The sequence below is a fragment of the Arachis stenosperma genome, chromosome 7 (assembly GCF_014773155.1).
Source record: "Arachis stenosperma cultivar V10309 chromosome 7, arast.V10309.gnm1.PFL2, whole genome shotgun sequence".
In the NCBI taxonomy this organism is placed as follows: Eukaryota; Viridiplantae; Streptophyta; class Magnoliopsida; order Fabales; family Fabaceae; genus Arachis; species Arachis stenosperma.
Genome location: NC_080383.1, coordinates 25,072,240 through 25,095,566, shown reverse-complemented (window position 1 = coordinate 25,095,566; position 23,327 = coordinate 25,072,240). Strand labels below are relative to the sequence as shown.

Sequence of the window (23,327 nt, the reverse complement as noted above, 5' to 3'; positions counted from 1 at the left end):
TATTTAATATTTATAAGAATATTTAAACTTTAAAGTATTTAAAATATTCAAAAATATTTATAATTAAATATAACAAATTTAAAATATTTCATAATTTTGTTAATAATAAAAAAAATTATTTATATATGTAACTGTATATTAATAGGCCTAGCTAGATAGACCTAACAGGCTAATAAGGCTAATTAGTGAGTTTGAACCTGACCTATTAACATAATAAGACTTTTATAAAAGTTTGAGCATGTGCCTATTTTATAACAGGCTATGCCAGGCTAGACCAAACACAAGCCAGACTGCAGGCCCCTGGCAGGCTACCTGACATTTTTCCATCCCTACTTAGATGCATCTAATTTAGACCTTAGCTAACAGGAGCGTTGCTAACCCAATGTATAGGCCACATGTTGAATATGTTATTCTGTATGGATACACGAGAAGAAAATGCTACCCTTAGAAGTGGAATCGCCTAGTGTGGACTAATTGATTTGATTTCTGTAATGAGAACTCCCTTATTAATCACTTAATTATATAAATTACTATTTTCTAAATAAAAATTACTTTGATAATAATGTTTATATCATCTTATATAAATTATAAATGTATTGTCTAGATATTGAATTACAAAATTTATTCCATTTTTCTAAAAATATTTTTTATAAACGAATATTTAAATATGAGACTTTCTCTTCAAGAATAATGATTTGTAATGAGTACCTAGTCCTTATCAAGTTTCTAAACGTTATATGTTTCATATGTCATATGCAGGATCCAATCATATTGATCTATTTATGTTTTTGTTAAAAATAATATATAACTATTCATTTTAGTACTGGTAAATTTATTAAAAATATTTATAACTTTTTTATTCAACTTATATTTGAATTTATTAGGCTTGGTAAGAGATAATTTTTTTGAGCACCAATCAGAACTCATTTTAGATTATAATAAAAAAGAAAAAAAAGTAAAGATTAAACTATTATTTAATTGATGAATGCTCATAAATTGAGAAAGTTTGTTGAAATTTTAGAAAAATTATTTATACACTCTCTCCTTAATTAAATTTAATCATATTTGTCATAAAAAAAAGAGATTATTGAGTCAAGATTTGTGATGATAAACATAATTAACTATTTTTTATTATAACTAATCATTAGGATGATGAACATTGTAATAATCAATCAAGAATAATTTACTATAATTAATTATTAAATATTAATAAATTCAATTATTTATTCTTGACTGATTACTATAATTATTAAAACATTAATAAATATATCATTGAAGACCATAGCAATTTATGTTTGGACAGATTATGCACAATCAAGACAATCAAAGCTCTCCAAAATCATATTATAATCATAAAGAGCTACTATATTTCGAATGGAAGAATAGAAAAAAGAAAAAGAAATCCCATTTAATGCCAACTACCTCAAGTATAAATGGTACATCAGCTAGTTAATATAAAATGGAAATTATTTCTACATTAAAGAAGAGATATAAAGTTTTATATATTGATAAATCATTAAAAAAAAAACTATTTTCGTGTATATTGAAAACCACAAAAAAACCATTGTTTTTCTTGTTTTTAATGTGTTTTTAATTAGCTTTTTTTTTTTTGTTTACATTTAAACTTATTGAGAGATACAAAAACAAAAAAGGTAACTTATACAAAAGTTATTTAACCTTTAATTTGATTAAGAGTTTTAATTTTAAAATTGTGTTGGGTTAAAGTACATTTGATTTCCCTTAACTAACACCTAGCTGATTTATTAAATTTAGGATAATTTAATTAGATGATTTACAAGAGTGTAAATTTTTTGGAGTTGGTAATTATAATCTATTTTAATTATAGTAAAAATTCTACTATTATTGTAATGGAGACTGAATACAGGTCACATTGTACTTCGTATCTGAACCAGGATATATCGAGATGTCATTCTTCTTCTTTTCTATTTTTTGCATTTTTTTGTTTTGCATAATAATCAAAAAATAAAATTACAAATAATATCCTAAAACTAGAATTTTGCATAACTTGTTTGTTCAAATTTAAAAATAGTTCTTTAATTTAACTCCCTTCTCAACTCACTTGAAAATCTTCAATAATTTTAAAAGAAAATAAAAGTAAAAATAGATTAATAAAACAACAACAAAATTCTAGTTTATATTTTAAAATGATCAATTTCAATAAAAAATAAAGAATACATTATGTAACACCCTACCATACAGAGTCTTATGCTTAAGTCATAATTCAGAGATGGCAAGGTATTACGACCTCAAAAATAAAAATTTAGTACGTATAGTAGTATGAATGATTGATTATAACTAGGAGCCTTTGTAGAAAAAGGGGTAAACAAAAATCGCAACTCAAAAGCGCAACACTCCGATCTATAACGTAACGAACAAGGATAACCAAAGCGAGATTATATATATACAACTGAGTGTCAAAAACAGGAATATCAAGACTCAAAATCCGGCTGCGAAGATAACCGGTCCGAGCATAGCAATATATACATATGATAAAATAATGAAAACCCCAAAGGAAACCCAAAGGGACACAAATACATAAAACCTATTCTCCAAAATCTCCCATAATAGGAGTCATCACAGTTTGTATTATTTAATGGAGATAAAAGTATCTAAGCGAAACATATAAACCAAAACATAGTCCCGAAAACAAAGGATCTTCGCAAATCTAGAAGTCTCCAGCATGCCTCAGCGGGAAACCTCACGTCCTGCATCTGAAAACCACAAAATCTGCATGGGTGAGAACCAGAGGTCCCCAGCATGGTAACGGCTTCCACATATATAATACATAATAATAGAGGAAAGCCAAAGGCAATCCTAGAACTTCCTCCAGATAATATCAAAGCTTATAAACAAGCTAACCATATAAGGGCATCTGACTAAAGATTCTTCAGTCTAACTAATACTTCCCTTTCCAATTTCTTCAAACCTCCCAACCACCAACAGGAGTATAATATATCAAACACAGTTATATCAGACAAAGAACATACAATTAGGAGCAGTTAAGACATTTAGACAATTAGCAAGTAATATGCAGTCAAATAGGCAATCTCAAACAATTCACATAGTATGCATATGATGAATGCCTGTCCCTAGTGGCTGATGATATCATCTTGTCGGTTATAGAGCCAACCCGACAAGTCCTGGTCGCTAACCATTGGACTGTCCCTCTGTCGCGCATCCCCAACTCGAGTTATACTCGTTATAAACTTGATCATAAACATGATCCATATCCATCACCCTCACTGGTGAATATTTCGGGGGCGAGCTCATCCGGGTCTTTCACAGTGCCCGGCCACACTTACGACATAGGGTCAACAGAGTATCAAGTCTCAACCTGGAGCACGTGGTGGCTAGCCACTGCTACTACCTAGGGAAACTCGTATCCCTGATAGTGGAAGTGCAAATCACAATTATCAATAATTCAGCATAAACATGCATGAATCCTCATCCATGGATCAACATCCATATCAGCCATTCCGGCTCACGGTTAAATCCATAACCAGCCAATATTCATAGCATACACAGCTATTCCGGCTCATGGTTCAATCCAGAACCAGCCAATTCACAAATAATCACGGCCCTTCGGCCAATGGCATAACAAGCACTTCCACCACCATCCTCCGCATCTCACATAATCATCTTGATCCTCATTGATCATTCATATTTCCCTTGCTTCACTCGCAAGTTAACTCATTCACTAGCCCCTTTTTAATAGCTAGGCATGCCATAATGATTTAAGACATAAATGGTGAGATCGGAGGCTTAGAAGTATGAGATTCGGCTTTTAAAACTCAAGAATCAACTTTGGGATGAAAAAAGGGCCGCGCGTACGCGCACTCCATGCGCACGTGTGGATGGCCTCAAAAACTCATCGACGCGCAAGCGTCATGCACGCTAACGCGTGGATTCCAAAATTTGCCAATCGACGCGCACGCGTCAACCACGCGTACGCGTGGGTGTTCTCATGCCCCAGGCACAACACTGGCACAGTTCTGGCATAACTCTCTGGAAAATGGCTGGGCATTGGGTGCAGCACAATTGGCGCGCCCGCGCACATCACGCGTACGCGTGGATGGCACTTTTCGGAAGATCGGCGCGTACGCGCCATGTGCGCCCACGCGCAAGGGGTCATTCTGCTAAAAATTTTCTAAGTTAAAAGCTGCAGAATTTCGCAGATTTACACCCCAATCTTCCAACGGACATAACTTCCTCATTTTAAATCGTTTTTCACCCGTTCTTCGAACGACATGGACATCCCGGATCCAATTTCATTTCTAAACAGATTTGGTACAAAACGGAGATCCGTAGTCCAAGTTATGTCCCGTCAAAGTATGCCCAAAACCATATTTTCATACAAAACCACAATATGCCATTTTCAAAACAAACCATTTTCAACTCTTTTCAAAATCAATCAAAACATGCCAATTTCATCCCTTTTCTTTGAAATCAATCAAAATGTATCAAATTCAACATCAAGCCTCCTCAACTCACACATTGACACATTACCACAAATTACCAAAATCACTATTTCATCATTTTAACCCACTTCACCCAAGTGGCTCAAACTCAAACATATTGACATATCATATACTCTCCCTCATGCCAATTCTCAACAACACCAATTCCAATAAATCATTATTATACACAATCAACATCATACTCACCATCAACATGGTTCAACCCACAATTCAACCATAACCAATCATCAAGCATATATCACAACATGCATATTTCTCATACATCGTACCACCAAGGCATCAATAATCATCATCACATATATGACCACATCATATATCTCAATCATTCAACAACATCAACAATTCAATGCCTATCTTAGGGCCTCTAGCCTAAGTATTTCCTACCACATTACATATTAGATACGGGAAACCGAAACCATACCTTAGCCGAATTTCCCAAGCTCCACCGGAGCACTTCCAAACCACTTATCCACAAGCTCTCAAGGCCTCAACACCTCCAAGAACAGATTTCTCACCACCAAACCCTTCCCAAGCTTTTCAAAGTCACCAATCAAGCTCCAATATCCACACATACACAACCTAAGCCACAACCATCATACCCATACACAACATCTCAAAACCTAAACATCATAAAATCACAAGATACACTAGGGTTGAGAATCTTACCACACCCAAGGTCCAAGGAGACAAAATTAATCTTCTCCTTCAAGAGAGTTGGGTCCTATAACATCAAAGAACCCAAAATCTCAACATTTTACCCATGAAACTCGAAAATAAGGGCTGAAATTTCGAACAGAAACACGTGGCTTACCTCAAGATTAATTGTATGGGTTTTGTAGAGCTCTCCGCGGTGAACGCGTGGCCGCAAACGGGGCGGCAATCGGAGCTCTAGATCAAAAGTTATGGTGATTTGAAGATCAAGTGAGAGGAAGAAGTTTGAGAGAGTGTTCTTCTCCCCCCTTCCCTCTAATTCAGCGTGTTTGTGTGTGTAATGAGGAGAGATAGTGCTGAAAACTAGGGTTTTGGTTAAGTTATGTTGGGCCAAGGGCCCACTTTGGGTCCGGTTGGCCCGATTTGGCCCGTTCGGTCCAATCTTGGTCCGAATTCTATAAAATTGGTACCAAAATTCTCGTCTCAATCTCCTCTACCACATTTAGCCATAAAAATCACATTTTAGGCTTTCTAGAATAAATTTTCATTTATGGGTTAATTAGCCGTTAATTAACCGGGTTTTACATTCTACCCACCTAATAGGGAATTTTGCCCACAAAATTCAAATGCAATTACCTGCGAATAAAAGCGGATAATCCGTTCGCATCTCCGACTCAAGTTCCCAAGTGTGTTCCTCAATACCGCCTCGACTCCATGCCACTTTGACTAATGAAACATCTTTTCCACGCAATCGTTTAATACTAGTATCATCAATTCTGACCGGAGCCACTGGAAGCGTCAAATCTTCCCTTAACTGAACCGACTCAGGTTCTAACACATGGCTAGCATCAGGAGTGTACTTCCGAAGCTGCGACACATGAAACACGTCGTGCAGGTTCGAAAGATGAGGTGGTAGAGCCATCCGATACGCCACCGGTCCAATCCTCTCCAGGATTATAAATGGACCAATGTATCGAGGATTCAACTTCTTTGCTTTAATCGCCCTACCTACTCCCGTGGTCGGAGTAACCTTAAGGAAAACATGGTCTCCTTCCTCAAATTCTAAGGGCTTTCGCCTTTGATCGGCGTAACTCTTTTGACGACTCTGCGCCGTGAGCATCCTATCTCGGATTTTCTTGACTTGTTCGGTGGTCTCAGCTATCATTTCCGGCCCCAACAAGCTTTTCTCTCCAGCCTCATACCAACATAGCGGAGATTGACATTTTCTCCCATACAAGGCCTCATACGGAGCCATTCCAATACTCGCATGATAACTATTATTGTATGCAAACTCCACTAATGGCATATACCGATCCCAACTCGCCGGTTGGTCCAAAACACAAGCTCTCAACATATCCTCTAGTGTTTGGATCGTCCTCTCAGATTGACCATCTGTTTGAGGATGGTAAGTCGTGCTCAAGCTTAATCGGGTTCCAAAAGCTTTCTGAAATGCACCCCAAAACCTTGAAGTGAAACGAGGATCTCTATCAGAGATTATAGTAGCAGGTATACCATGAAGTCTCACAATCTCCTTTATGTATAACCGTGCTAGCTCCTCAAGGGTGTAAGTCATACGAATGGGCAAAAAGTGAGCTGACTTTGTCAGTCGGTCCACAATCACCCAGATAGCATCAAAACCAGCCCTAGTCCTTGGCAATCCTGACACAAAGTCCATTGCAATACTTTCCCACTTCCATTGTGGAATCTCTAAAGGTTGCAACATACCGGCGGGCTTTTGATGTTCAATCTTTACCTTTTGACAAGTTAAGCACTTTGAAACATATTCCGCCACATCATTCTTCATACCCGGCCACCAAAACATCACCTTTAAATCATGGTACATCTTAGTACTTCCCGGGTGAATGGAGAATCCGCTTTTGTGTGCCTCCTTTAAGATATCTCGCCTCAAAGTGCCAACATCCGGCACAATAATCCTACCCTTGAATCTCCATAACACATCTTTTTCTTCCGACACTCTCCACTGTTTTCCTTGCTCAATGGTCGGTAACACCTTCCATAACGCTTCATCATTTTGATGAGCCTTTAGGAGTTCAGACTTAAAGTCACTTGAGATTTCTAATTGGCTCAAACACAAGGTTCCGGATACTTCTTGAGTACCAATTTTCAGACTCTCGAATCCCTTGAGCAACTTCTCCTCTTGGAGCATCATCCAAGCTGCATATAATGACTTCCGACTTAACGCATCTGCCACTACGTTTGCCTTTCCCGGATGGTAATGCAACTCAAAGTCGTAGTCCTTCAACAATTCCATCCACCTTCTCTGCCTCATATTAAGCTCTTTCTGATCAAAGAGATACTTCAAGCTCTTATGATCAGAGAAGACTTGGAACTTAACCCCATAGAGATAATGCCTCCACACCTTCAAGGCAAACACAACCGCAGCGAGTTCCAAATCGTGCGTAGGGTAACTAACTTCATGAGGCCTCAACTGTCGTGAGGCATACGCCACCACATTACGATGCTGCATCAGCACGCACCCTAAACCCTTTAATGAGGCATCACAATACACCTCAAATGGCTCATTCGGCTCGGGTAACACTAACACAGGTGCAGTAGTCAACTTTTTCTTCAATGTCTGAAAGCTCTCCTCGCACTCAGGAGTCCAAACAAACGGAGTGTCTTTGCGGGTTAACTTTGTCATTGGTAACGCTATCTGTGAAAAGCCCTTGATAAACCTTCTGTAATAGCCAACTAAACCCAGAAAACTCCTTATCTCTGTTATGGTGGTTGGTTGTTTCCAATCCATCACCGCCTCCACCTTAGTCGGATCTACTGCTATTCCCTTCTTACTCACCACATGGCCCAAAAACTTCACCTCACTCTTCCAAAACTCACACTTAGACAGTTTTGCATAAAGTTTCTTCTCCTTTAGAATATGCAACACGGTCCTCAAGTGTTCCGCATGCTCTTCTTCAGTCTTGGAATAAATCAGTATGTCATCAATGAAGACAACAACGAATTTATCCAGAAACGGACGAAAGACTCTATTCATGTAATCCATGAATACCGCAGGAGCGTTCGTCAACCCAAAGGACATCACAGTGTACTCGTAATGACCATAACGAGTTCTGAAAGCGGTCTTAGGGATATCCTCACCCCTCACCCTTATCTGGTGATAACCGGATCGCAAATCAATCTTAGAGAAAACTCCAGCTCCTTGTAACTGATCCATGAGATCATCAATTCTCGGCAATGGGTACTTATTCTTTATTGTAACCTTGTTCAACTGCCTGTAATCCACACAGAGCCGCATACTCCCATCGTTCTTCTTAACCAGTAACACTGGAGCACCCCACGGAGAGACACTTGGTCGTATGAAATTCTTTCCCAACAAATCCTCTAACTGAGACTTTAGCTCGTTCATCTCTAACGGTGACATCCTATAAGGAGCACTTGAGATTGGTCCCGCCCCGGGCACCAACTCAATAGCAAACTCAACCTCTCGGTTAGGTGGAAACTCATCAATATCATCGGGAAACACTTCCGGAAACTCACACACAACCGGAATCTGCTCCAACCTTTGATCATCACCCGAAACACCCGCGGCTAGCAACATGATACCCTGACATTCGGTTCCAGAACAGTTCACCATCATCAAATTCAAGTAATAATTATTCACCACGACCGGCCCTTCTGTATCTTCCGGCATAAAGTACACCGACTTTGTAGAACAATCAAGCAGAACATGGTTCTTAGATAACCAGTCCAATCCCAAGATAAGATCAAGACCGATCATCGGTAAGCAGATTAAATTATGAACAAAATCACGCTGCTTGAACCTAAAGAAAACTTCCGGGCATCCTAGCCTAGTTATCGTGGCTTCATGGGTAGCATTGTACACTCTTAGATCATAACCTAAGGTTACAATCTTCAAGCCTAACTCATGGGCTTCCTCAAATGCAACGAATGAATGTGATGCTCCCGAATCAAATAAAGCATTTAAAGTTTGACCAGCTAATTCACAGTTACCTCTAATAAGTGTCTCGGATCCCTCGACACCTATAGCTGAAGTGGTGAACACCCGACCAGTTTGTTGTGCCTTCCCAGTACCTTGTTTTTGCCTCTCCGGACAATTGGCGGCTTTGTGCCCCGCTTTTCCACAATTGTAGCACAAACCCCATCCGGCCTTGCATGGTGCTCCCGGATGGTGATTCCCACACCTAGTGCAAGCTTGATCATTCTGAGGCTGCTTCCCAAACTTCTTCCCTTGGGAGTTGTTGTTGTTGGGCCTCCTGAAAGAGCCTCCCCTCTTGAAAGACGGACCCCTAGGTGCAAAGCTCTTCCCTTGGTTCTGTGGAAATGAACCTCTGTGACTTCCTTTCTCAGCGGTTGCCCTTTTCACACACTCTTCAGCAACCCTACACTTGTTCACCAATTTGGAGAAAGTCCTAATCTCCATTGGCCCCACTGAACTGAAGATATCGCTCCGGAGTCCTCCTTCATACTTAACACACTTCCATTCCTCATATTCCACCGGAGTCCCTTGGCACATACGAGAGAACCTGAACAGCTCCTCAAACTTGTCAGTATACTCTGATATGGACATAGTACCCTGTTTCAGCTGTAACAATTCAAGTTCCTTAGCCGTCCTAGCAGAAGTCGGAAAGTACTTCTTATAGAACTCTTCTTGAAAGACATTCCAGGTGATATAGTTATCACCCTACTGCAGAAGACGTCGGATACCTTGCCACCAATGGGACGCTTCACCTGTGAGCATATAGGTAGCAAACTCGACACGCTGCCCTTCAGGTACCACTTGTGCTTGCAGTGCTCGCTCTATAGCCTGAAACCATGTATCAGCCTCAGTCGGGCTAGTAGTTCCCTTGAACTTAGGCGGATTAACCTTCAAAAAGTTTGCCAAGGTCATCGGGCCCTGAACTCCACCTCCATCATTACCATGGTTGTTCATCTGTTGGCCAAGAGCTTCAGCAGTGGCTTGCATAGCAGCAGCCATGTTCTCCAATGCAGCCATAAAGTTCACCGGGTCATTAGGGTTATTCTCCGGTGCACGAGCATTTGTACGACCTCTCGCACTACCTCTACCGCGTCCACGAGGCGCCATCTGGTTCCTATACACACCCAACAATCGATATTAAGTTGATCAGTCTCAATATCGGAAGTCTAGTGCTTCAAAGTCCCAAATGCATGCTCATGAACGTTTATGCCAATTATATCAAGCAGATATACTAATAGCACATAACACACACACAGAGAATGCACAGAAGCATAGTCAGTCCATCCCTCAGGCTCTATAGGAACGAACTGCTCTGATACCATAATGTAACACCCTACCATACAGAGTCTTATGCTTAAGTCATAATTCAGAGATGGCAAGGTATTACGACCTCAAAAATAAAAATTTAGTACGTATAGTAGTATGAATGATTGATTATAACTAGGAGCCTTTGTAGAAAAAGGGGTAAACAAAAATCGCAACTCAAAAGCGCAACACTCCGATCTATAACGTAACGAACAAGGATAACCAAAGCGAGATTATATATATACAACTGAGTGTCAAAAACAGGAATATCAAGACTCAAAATCCGGCTGCGAAGATAACCGGTCCGAGCATAGCAATATATACATATGATAAAATAATGAAAACCCCAAAGGAAACCCAAAGGGACACAAATACATAAAACCTATTCTCCAAAATCTCCCATAATAGGAGTCATCACAGTTTGTATTATTTAATGGAGATAAAAGTATCTAAGCGAAACATATAAACCAAAACATAGTCCCGAAAACAAAGGATCTTCGCAAATCTAGAAGTCTCCAGCATGCCTCAGCGGGAAACCTCACGTCCTGCATCTGAAAACCACAAAATCCGCATGGGTGAGAACCAGAGGTCCCCAGCATGGTAACGGCTTCCACATATATAATACATAATAATAGAGGAAAGCCAAAGGCAATCCTAGAACTTCCTCCAGATAATATCAAAGCTTATAAACAAGCTAACCATATAAGGGCATCTGACTAAAGATTCTTCAGTCTAACTAATACTTCCCTTTCCAATTCCTTCAAACCTCCCAACCACCAACAGGAGTATAATATATCAAACACAGTTATATCAGACAAAGAACATACAATTAGGAGCAGTTAAGACATTTAGACAATTAGCAAGTAATATGCAATCAAATAGGCAATCTCAAACAATTCACATAGTATGCATATGATGAATGCCTGTCCCTAGTGGCTGATGATATCATCTTGTCGGTTATAGAGCCAACCCGACAAGTCCTGGTCGCTAACCATTGGACTGTCCCTCTGTCGCGCATCCCCAACTCGAGTTATACTCGTTATAAACTTGATCATAAACATGATCCATATCCATCACCCTCACTGGTGAATATTTCGGGGGCGAGCTCATCCGGGTCTTTCACAGTGCCCGGCCACACTTACGACATAGGGTCAACAGAGTATCAAGTCTCAACCTGGAGCACGTGGTGGATAGCCACTGCTACTACCCAGGGAAACTCGTATCCCTGATCGTGGAAGTGCAAATCACAATTATCAATAATTCAGCATAAACATGCATGAATCCTCATCCATGGATCAACATCCATATCAGCCATTCTGGCTCACGGTTAAATCCATAACCAGCCAATATTCATAGCATACACAGCTATTCCGGCTCATGGTTCAATCCAGAACCAGCCAATTCACAAATAATCACGGCCCTTCGGCCAATGGCATAACAAGCACTTCCACCACCATCCTCCGCATCTCACATAATCATCTTGATCCTCATTGATCATTCATATTTCCCTTGCTTCACTCGCAAGTTAACTCATTCACTATCCCCTTTTTAATAGCTAGGCATGCCATAATGATTTAAGACATAAATAGTGAGATCGGAGGCTTAGAAGTATGAGATTCGGCTTTTAAAACTCAAGAATCAACTTTGGGATGAAAAAAGGGCCGCGCGTACGCGCACTCCACGCGCACGTGTGGATGGCCTCAAAAACTCATCGACGCACAAGCGTCATGCACGCTAACGCGTGGATTCCAAAATTTGCCAATCGACGCGCACGCGTCAACCACGCGTACGCGTGGGTGTTCTCATGCCCCAGGCACAACACTGGCACAGTTCTGGCATAACTCTCTGGAAAATGGCTGGGCATTGGGTGCAGCACAATTGGCGCGCCCGCGCACATCACGCGTACGCGTGGATGGCACTTTTCGGAAGATCGGCGCGTACGCGCCATGTGCGCCCACGCGCAAGGGGTCATTCTGCTAAAAATTTTCTAAGTTAAAAGCTGCAGAATTTCGCAGATTTACACCCCAATCTTCCAACGGACATAACTTCCTCATTTTAAATCGTTTTTCACCCGTTCTTCGAACGGCATGGACATCCCGGATCCAATTTCATTTCTAAACAGATTTGGTACAAAACGGAGATCCGTAGTCCAAGTTATGTCCCGTCAAAGTATGCCCAAAACCATATTTTCATACAAAACCACAATATGCCATTTTCAAAACAAACCATTTTCAACTCTTTTCAAAATCAATCAAAACATGCCAATTTCATCCCTTTTCTTTGAAATCAATCAAAATGTATCAAATTCAACATCAAGCCTCCTCAACTCACACATTGACACATTACCACAAATTACCAAAATCACTATTTCATCATTTTAACCCACTTCACCCAAGTGGCTCAAACTCAAACATATTGACATATCATATATTCTCCCTCATGCCAATTCTCAACAACACCAATTCCAATAAATCATTATTGTACACAATCAACATCATACTCACCATCAACATGGTTCAACCCACAATTCAACCATAACCAATCATCAAGCATATATCACAACATGCATATTTCTCATACATCGTACCACCAAGGCATCAATAATCATCATCACATATATGACCACATCATATATCTCAATCATTCAACAACATCAACAATTCAATGCCTATCTTAGGGCCTCTAGCCTAAGTATTTCCTACCACATTACATATTAGATACGGGAAACCGAAACCATACCTTAGCCGAATTTCCCAAGCTCCACCGGAGCACTTCCAAACCACTTATCCACAAGCTCTCAAGGCCTCAACACCTCCAAGAACAGATTTCTCACCACCAAACCCTTCCCAAGCTTTTCAAAGTCACCAATCAAGCTCCAATATCCACACATACACAACCTAAGCCACAACTATCATACCCATACACAACATCTCAAAACCCAAACATCATAAAATCACAAGATACACTAGGATTGAGAATCTTACCACACCCAAGGTCCAAGGAGACAAAATTAATCTTCTCCTTCAAGAGAGTTGGGTCCTATAACATCAAAGAACCCAAAATCTCAACATTTTACCCATGAAATTCGAAAATAAGGGCTGAAATTTCGAACAGAAACACGTGGCTTACCTCAAGATTAATTGTATGGGTTTTGTAGAGCTCTCCGCGGTGAACGCGTGGCCGCAAACGGGGCGGCAATCGGAACTCTAGATCAAAAGTTATGGTGATTTGAAGATCAAGTGAGAGGAAGAAGTTTGAGAGAGTGTTCTTCTCCCCCCTTCCCTCTAATTCAGCGTGTTTGTGTGTGTAATGAGGAGAGATAGTGCTGAAAACTAGGGTTTTGGTTAAGTTATGTTGGGCCAAAGGCCCACTTTGGGTCCGGTTGGCCCGATTTGGCCCGTTCGGTCCAATCTTTGTCCGAATTCTATAAAATTGGTACCAAAATTCTCGTCTCAATCTCCTCTACCACATTTAGCCATAAAAATCACATTTTAGGCTTTCTAGAATAAATTCTCATTTATAGGTTAATTAGCCGTTAATTAACCGGGTTTTACACATTATTGTTATATGAAATAGCTAAGAAATCATTGAAAAAAAAAACTAAATAAAAAAATTTGATTCTAAAACTTACATTCACATACCGTAAATAAAACACTTTATATATAATATTCATAAAGATATAAGAAAAAATCAAGATACCTATTAAAAAGATATAACGTAAAATATTATAATTATTGAAAAATTTTACTATAATAAATTATTAAATATTAATAAATTCAATTATTTAATAAGTAATAATTTTTAAAAATAATATCTATATATATTAAAATTATTGATTTATAGAAATATAAAAATAAATAATAATAATTACTAAAATATTTATTTAATTGATTTAATAATTAAATTTATATATTAAAAACATATTTTATATAATTATTTGAATGATTTAAATCTTTTGAAGTGTTATGTGTCGTTCGTAATTATTTAGAAATTGTCTTTATCAGGATATGAACTTTCAGTTACCATTTGAATGGTTTACCCTTTAATTTTATTAAATTTTGGTGTGGTTTTACATTTATATTAATTATATTTTAAAATGATTATTTTAGTTTTGTATAATTTTTATTTTGTTAGCTTGTTAAAAATTAAAGAAAAGAAAAGAAAATAAATTTTTATTTTTAAATAAAAATAATATCATTATATTTAAAAGAAAATATAATAATAAAACTCTAACTATTTAATATTTCTTGGTTAGAATAAAATACACATTTATTTAACTAAAACATATCTTTCATTTTGATATTGTCATTCTAATTTTTAATATATTTATACAATAATATATAGGAGGAAAGGATAAAAAAAAGAGTAAATTCTCTTTTCGATCCTTATTCATTTTTTTATGGATTTTGCACCCCTTAAAAAATATAAAAACCCAAATCAGTCTCTATCTACTTTGATATATGGACGTTTCAGTCCCTGCAACCAGTTTCGAGTAGGTCACTTACTGATGTGTCAGCAATTTATCTACGTGGATTTATCTCCTTCATAATTGAGACAAATCGCCCTCTAAACCTTTGTTGAAACGTTGCGTTTCATAAAGAGGCGTTATCTTTTGGGTGTTTATAGTTGTTTAGGGTTTTTGCTTTATTCTTAATTGTCTTCGTTGCGTTATCTTTACTCTACACACAACGAAGACAATGAAAAATAAAGAAAAAATTCTAAATAACTATGAACACTCATAAGATAATGCTTTTTTATGAAATGTAATATTTTAACAAAAGTTTAGGAGCGATTTGTTTCAATTATGAAAGAGAAAAACTCACATAGACAACTTACTGACATATTAATAAATTATAGAGACTAAAATATACATATATCAAAATAGATAAAGATCAATTTAAATTTTTATATTTTTTAAAAAGTACAAAATTTATGGGACAAATAATTAAAAATCGGATCAAAAAGACATTTTCTCCAAAAAAAAAAATTGAAGAGCGGGACGGAGACCGGCCGTAAGTATATATAATATAAAAACAAGTACCAATTTTAATATAATTATATAATTAAATAAGTATTGAAACATGTGGATCATGCATACTCTTTTATTTTCTATTTGTTTTCTAAAATATATGTTATATAATAATTTATACTAAAGTTCCTTGTCATTAATTATGAAATGACTAAATTATACTTTTGCTAGGTTTACAAAAATGATTAAAATATCTTTTTAGTTTTTTCACAAAAAAGCTTTTATTTCATTTTGTAAAAAATATCCTTTTAGTTATTTTTAAAGGATTAAAATAATCTTTGAGAATAATTTTTAATTATGTTATAAATTATAAATTTAATTTTTAAAATGATTAAGACTAAAATATTCTTTAATTCTATGACTAAAATACTCTCATAAATATTAATTTTAAAATATTAAAATACCCCATTAAAGATTAATCCTTTAAAAATATCTAAAAATATTTTTGTATTTTATAAAATGTAACAAAAAATATTTTCAGGAAAAATTAAAATAATATTTTAATTTTTTTATAAAATAAATTAATTAAAACGATAATTTTGTCATTTCATAATTAATGGATCTGGCATTTGATATAAATTATTACATAATATATATTTTAAAAAATAAATATAAAATAAATACTAATGCATTTAATATCATTTTCATGTCGTCTTCATAAATTTAAATACTCTAAAAAAATGATAAAATAATAATGCAAAAAATTAATCATCATTCAATTTATAACTCTCGTTATATATAAATTTTATTATCTTAAAATTTATTACTTCCTTCTCTTTAAAATATCTTATCTCATTTTTTTATCCATATCTCATCATAATGTTACGTATTGATTAGCCACCTGCCGGAGCAGCCACCTTAAATGATATAATACCATGATATTTTATGTGACTTATTCAGGGGAAAAAAGGAAAGGAAAAAAGCTAGACTAGTTCAACCCATTGCCTTATAAATATATACCTTAGTATGGGGTTCCATACTACAATTATAAATACCATTGATCTAGCATTATTTCATAAGAAACCTAATGGAATTCCAAAGTGAAATGCAGGCAGCAAAACTGCTTAAAGCTCAAAGCCACATATGGAATCACATATTCAATTTCATAAACTCTATGTCTCTTAAATGTGCTGTTGAATTAGGCATACCTGATGCCATTCACAATTATGGCCAACCCATGCCACTTTCACAACTCATAGCTTCACTACCAATCCACCCATCAAAATCCTCCTCCATCCAACGTTTAATGAGAATCTTGATCCATTCCAGCTTCTTCGGAACGAAGAATGTCGCCAACGATGACCCGGAAGTTGGGTATGTGTTAACTGATTCATGCATGCTTCTGCTTAAGGACAATCCCTTAAGTGTGACACTGTTCTTACTTGGCATGCTTGATCCAATGTTAACAAAACCATGGCATAAATTGTCCACATGGTTCCAAAGTAACAATCCCACACCATTTGAAACAGAACATAGGGAACTGTTTTGGGCATATGCTTGTCATGAGCCTAAACTTAATGAAATTTTCAATGATGCATGGCAAGTGATGCTCGATTGGTTAGCAAGTTGTTACTTGATGACAAGTGCAAGGGAGTGTTTGAGGGTTTGGAATCGTTGGTCGATGTTGGTGGAGGCACTGGAATTGTTGCCAAGGCCATAGCCAAATCATTCCCACAGTTAGATTGCACTGTATTTGACCTTCCACGTGTTGTTGCTGACTTGGAAGGAATTGACAACCTTAAATATATTGGAGGGGACATGCTTGAGGCTATTCCTCCCTCTAATTCCATTTTCTTGAAGGTAATTAAATATTATCACTTGCTTTCATTTTTTAGTATAATTAAGTTGTTTATGTATACTTTTAAAATCATAGATTCAACCTCTCTGCAAATATTAGTTTAAACTACGTATATTATATTATGAGAAAGTCTAGGAGAGTATTTTTATTAAAATTTGCAAGCATTCAACTAGTAAAAGAAAAATGAGTAATTTTATATTATTGGATAAAATTTTACACCATTTAAAACACCAATAATAACTAATTGATAGTTACAAATCATAAAACTCGCAGACCCTAACTCCTCTTATATTATTAGTTGAGTGTGATATCTTTTTAAACTTTGTGTAATAAATTATACGTTGTATTGGTTTTACGTTTTTATTGTGTTTTTTAAATATCTTTCCTATAAATTTTACAATTTGGTGTATTGTTTTTATTTTTCTTATTAAATTTTGTATAATAAAACTTTTACACAAGAAAAAACTCATTTAAATTAATTATTATTAAATTTGATGAATTTTACGTTTTTATTTTAGATTTTCTATCTATAATAATCCCTTTTTCATAATTAAGTGTGCTGTATCATTGGTTTCATTTATATCAAATATTGAGTTCTTATTTAATTGTTACAAAAAAAAAGAGGAGTGTTAATAAGGGGTTAATAAGTTTTATGATTTGTAGTTATTAATTAATTATTATTGGTGTTTTTAATGGTGTGAGATTTTATCCAATAATATGGAATTACTTATTTTTTTGCTAGTTAAATGTTGGTCAAATTTTAATAAAATTGTTAGTCTTATATTTTAAAAAAAAAAAACAAAAAATGGCATATAATAATAAATTAACAATATTCATAATTATAAAGCATGCGTTAAATTAATATGTCAAAAATAGAAATTTAATTAGGCATAATTGGGTTGACAATATTTCTTTTGGTATGCTAGATTTTTTTTCATATATATGATGTTAATTACACACACGTATAGTCTTATATATATATAATGAACCTGGCTAAAGGGACCACTAATAAAGAACTAATAACAACTAACTAATTGACCCTGGACGTAAGTAGCATGTCTGCATGTGGTTGCATTTTGTTTGAGACCTGATTACTCTTATAGATAAATGAAATGCAACCAAAGAATTGGTTATATTATGTATTTATATAAAAATATGTTTTAAGTATATCTTGAATTAAAATTTTTTTATTAAATATGAAAAAATTTTAGTCATTAAGAGAATATTATTAAATTAATAATTTAATATAATTTTTTTATATAAAAGTCAATTTTATTTTAAATTATCATTAAATTATATAATAATATTGTATTTTTTTTATAATTTATGGATAGAGTTAGATACTCGTAGATTAAAAATGATGAGTAGAGTTCGAATATTATCAACCTACAAATAGGATATAATTTAATTTATATAAAAGTATCAATCCGTACGTAGCGAATTAGAATTGAATTAAAACCTATCTTACCTACTAATTGCCACCCCTAATAGTTAGAGTGCATTATTTCTAGATCTCCCACATGCTATATTGCTGCCTTGGAAAGAAGTGAAAACCTTAAATATGTAGCTTTTTATTTTAAGTGTTGTGGTTTTAGTGGTGTTTTTTGATAATGTGAAAATTTAATTTTTTTTGTGGATATCATAATTTTAAGAGTTGGATTTGTAGTTTTTTTTTTTAAATATATAAATTTGAAGGTTAGATGATTTTTTTTATTTTAAAATTTTTTAAATATATAAATATGAGGGTTGAATTTGTATTTAAGTGTTGCAAAATTTTTGAAACATGCTAATGAGACCTTTCAATTTGTTTTGCAGTAAAAAAAATTTACTTCACCACAAGTCAAATCCTCCGATTTGTTATTTAAAATAAAAAAATTAAAATTCACATAAATAGGTGTTGAATAGGAATAAAATATTATCTTTAATTTTGAGGATACCCAACATCATAAAAAAAAAAAGAACAGTCATGCTACATATTCATGTAATTTTTCATCCAAGTCCATCTAAATCTATCTAAACTGACTCAACACAAAAAAAATCCAATTCTATCAAATGAGCGTGTATTACATGCGCCTAAACCCTCCAAAACGTTAGCATATTTATTCGCGCCTTGAATATGAAACGTTCCTTCTTCAACCTCGAAATTGCTACTGGAGTTAAATCTCTTTCAAAATCTCTCAAAACTCGTTCGTATTTTCTGTGGAAACTACTTTTACTAAAGAATCGCGAGAAGGTTTCGAAAGAAATAAGAAAAAACAAACAAAAACAAAAACAAAGACTGCGAAATGTATAAAAAAACTAATGTTCATTGAATCTCGCAATCTCGCATTTCTCCTAGTTCGATTTAAAGTTTAGTGGATTGAGTTGTTTCGTTTAGTAGATTGAGTTATTCTGATTCCTTTTCTTTTTGCGTAACTAGGGCATACGAATGGAAATGTGTTATTATTCTGTGATATATAGGTTGGTTCATTGGAGTTGGTGATTTAGATTTCCTTGATTGTTAAGTGTTCAGTTGAGTTTTTTTGTATGCAGAAATGTTTTTCTTATTGATTTAATGTTTATCACGTTTTATTCAAAACATGAATGGAGATCGGTTCATTGGAATTGGTGATTTAGATTCATTTGATTATTAAGTGTTCAGTTGAGTTCTTTTGCATGTAGAAATATTTTTTTACTGATTAAATGTTTACCACGTTTTATTCAAAACATGGATGGAGATCAGTTTATTGGAGTTGCTGATTTTGATTCACCTGATTGTTATGTGTTCAGTTAAATTCTTTTACATGTAGAAATATTTTTCTTGCTGATTGAATATTTAACACGTTTTATTCAAACATGAATGAAGTTCGGTTCATTAGAGTTGGTAATTTTGATTCACTTAATTGTTATATGTTCAATTGAGTTCTTTCGCATACAAAAATATTTTTATTATTGATTGAATATTTAACATGTTTTATTCAAACATGAATAGAATTCGATTTATTAGAGTTCTAATTTTGATTCATTTGATTAAAATATATATGTTTATATTTGTCAGTATATTAAGTGAAGTATTGATCAAATTTTTTTGTTCTTACAATAAAAATATAAAAGATGACGGCGACGAAAAAGCAGAAACCGCTATAAGAATTTTATGATCTCATTTCATAAAGTTGTGGAAATAATGCAATGCTAATTAAGGCGATAAGGCTTCCCACCATTACACTAAGCGTGTGAGGTGGACGCCTTCCTTTATCAATGTTATGAGTAATAACTTATTACAGGGGCGGAGCCAGGTGGTGAGAAAGGGGGGCGATGGCCCCCCCTAATTTTAATTTTTTACATGTAAATTATATGTAAATTTCAATTTAGCCCCCCTTAAAATTTTATTTTAGTCTTAGTTTATTGTATAAATATTTTTGGCTCCCCTCTAATATTTTATCTAGCTCCGCCCCTGACTTATTATTGTTGTAATCTTCTCTTAATGATATATCATGTTTTATGTTTGTAATAATCTTATCTTTAGTAGTAATGTTTCAATCATCTTCTTATTTTCGACCATAGCTTACCTTACAGTGATCAAGAAATTAAAGTAAGCTAGCCATTCAAGCATCCAAATATTCCATAGTTAGCTTTATTCTTTCATTTCACTAATAAAAAGACAAGCAAATATAAAACATAAGGATTAATTATATATTTCAAAAAGAGTAAATAAGCAAATCAACTCGGTGCTGCAAAAGATCTCTACTTGTAAAAAGAGAAACACAGAAGACAAAAGGGTTCTATCTGATCAAATGTACCAAGAGAGAGAGGACTCACGATATGTGATTAAATTAAATTAGTTGATTTTTAATTTCTTCTCCCTTTTAAGTTGTATTTCTTATTTTGGTAAAAAAATTGATAAATTTAGAATAATTTTTGTAAAATTTTTTAACTTTTTCTAATGTCTTAAAAATCATCCTGGCCTTTGAGACAAATTGTTCATTCATAACACACCTGATTTACAGAATGAACCGAACATATTATTAAGGGAAAATAATTGTATAGTACTAAATGAATGGAACATTATCCATTATATAAAATCAAATTCAAAACAGCTTTCTGCATAATGAACCAAACATGTTATTATGGTGAAACAATTGTATAGTGTACTAAATGAACGTAACATTATCCATTATATAAAATCAAATTCAAAATAGCTTTTTACATAATGAACCGAACACGTTATTAAGGTGAAACAATTGTACACTACTAACTGAACAAAATATTATCCATTATATAAAATCAAATTCAAAATACCTCTGTCTACAATTTAGAGATTATCATTCAATTCAGAACACCTGCATCCATTCAATTTAATTCAATTGAATTTAGCAATTGCATTCTATTCAATTTGATTCAAAAAATAATCTAAACCTCGTCTGCTTGATTTATTTCAAGAGAATAATCCAAATCGCTATCATTCAACTAATTTAAAATTGAATCATTCATTGTTTTGATAGCCTATTGAAGTCCACAGATCGAAGAAAGAAAACGAAGAAGAATAGGAAGAAGAGCGGCGAGCAGTAGAGAAGAACAACGAACAACAAAGAAGAAAAAGAAGAAGAACGACGCAGTAGCAGAGCAGATATGAAAATTGCAATAAGATTGTTAACGATGAAAAATGTTTACGTTGAAGAAGAAGCTTTATGCACGTTAATAGGAGGAGCAGGGGGCGCGCGTGTATTTTACGTAACTTAGGGAGAAAGGAGAGGCGCGTTAACAAAAAATTGCTTAGATGACTTGGTTATATTTTTTACATGGATGTGGAATATTATCGAAAAAAGGATTAGAATCAAACTTTTAAAAAATTAATAATTCTAATAATAAATCCTCAAAAAAGATAAATTAAAATTAGTAATAATTCACTATTCGAATTCCATTACTATTCACATCGAGTCAAGCATTAAGATAAATAAAATTCATTCAACCTTAAACAGAGACATTGATTAAGTCTTTAATATGCTCTTCACAAATATTTTTTAGTCATCAATTAAAAAATCAAACATTTAATTAGTTTTATAACATAAAAAAATTGAGCATAAAATATGCTATCAAGTTATTTTTCATACTTATTCTTTTCGATAAATTTAACTTACCAAAACCAAAAGATAATGAACAAGATCAATTTCATAAAGTACTTTCAAAGACAAACTGATACAGAAAATAACATAAACTAAAATAACAAATAAAACAAAAAATTGTTACATAAGGATATCTTAAAAACTATCGATACAACAGATAACTGCTTGGCAAGACATTAAGATCCTGACCACAAATAATGAAGTTGAAGTCTTAAAATTATCTAATCACTATTCACCCACTCATTGCCCACTACAAGAGACACGATAAATAGTAGCGCTTTATTAGAGTCGGTTTAAAAAAGCCGTTATCTGCAGATTAACGGTGATTTTTGGAGTAGATTTGAGAGAAGCTGCTATTTTCTTTCTTTTCATGGTTCAATTAAATGTCCCTCTTTCTCATATCTCTATCTCAATTCTCACATTCTGATTTTCTTTACTCTCACTAGTTATAACATTGAGTTCTCTTCTCTCCACATTCTATTACCGTCTCTACACCTCTTCAAAGTTTTTACGTTGTGCTAGCTCTTTTGCTTCTTCTACTTCCTCCTTTCCTCAGCCTGTAAAACTCGGTTAATTAATGACTAATTAACCCATAAATTAAAATATATTCTATAAAGTGAGGAATGAGGTTTTTATGATTTAATGTGATAGAGAAATTTAAAACGAGAATTTTGACACTAATTTTAAAGAAATCGGCTCAAGATTGGACCGAACGAGACAAACCGGGCCAACCGGATCCAAGTTGGGACCAAGGACCAGCCAAACCTCATTAATATTGAGAGTTCAATACTCTCTCTCCCTCCAAACACAAACACAAACACACACGCTAAATTAGAAAGGGGAAGAAGGAGAAGTTCCCAAACCCTCATTCCAAGTTCAAGTTGCCATAACTTTTGATCCGGAGCTCCGATTGACGAACCGTTTGCGGCCACGCGTTGGGCTTGTCAAGATCTTTAATTCTATCCAA

At 34.7% G+C, this 23,327-nt stretch overlaps 1 pseudogene; it reads left to right on the top strand.

Annotated features, from left to right (window-relative positions):
- The first annotated feature begins 16,455 nt into the window (after positions 1-16,455).
- On the top strand, positions 16,456-20,702 carry LOC130940669 (trans-resveratrol di-O-methyltransferase-like; annotated as a pseudogene).
- Positions 20,703-23,327: the final 2,625 nt, after the last annotated feature.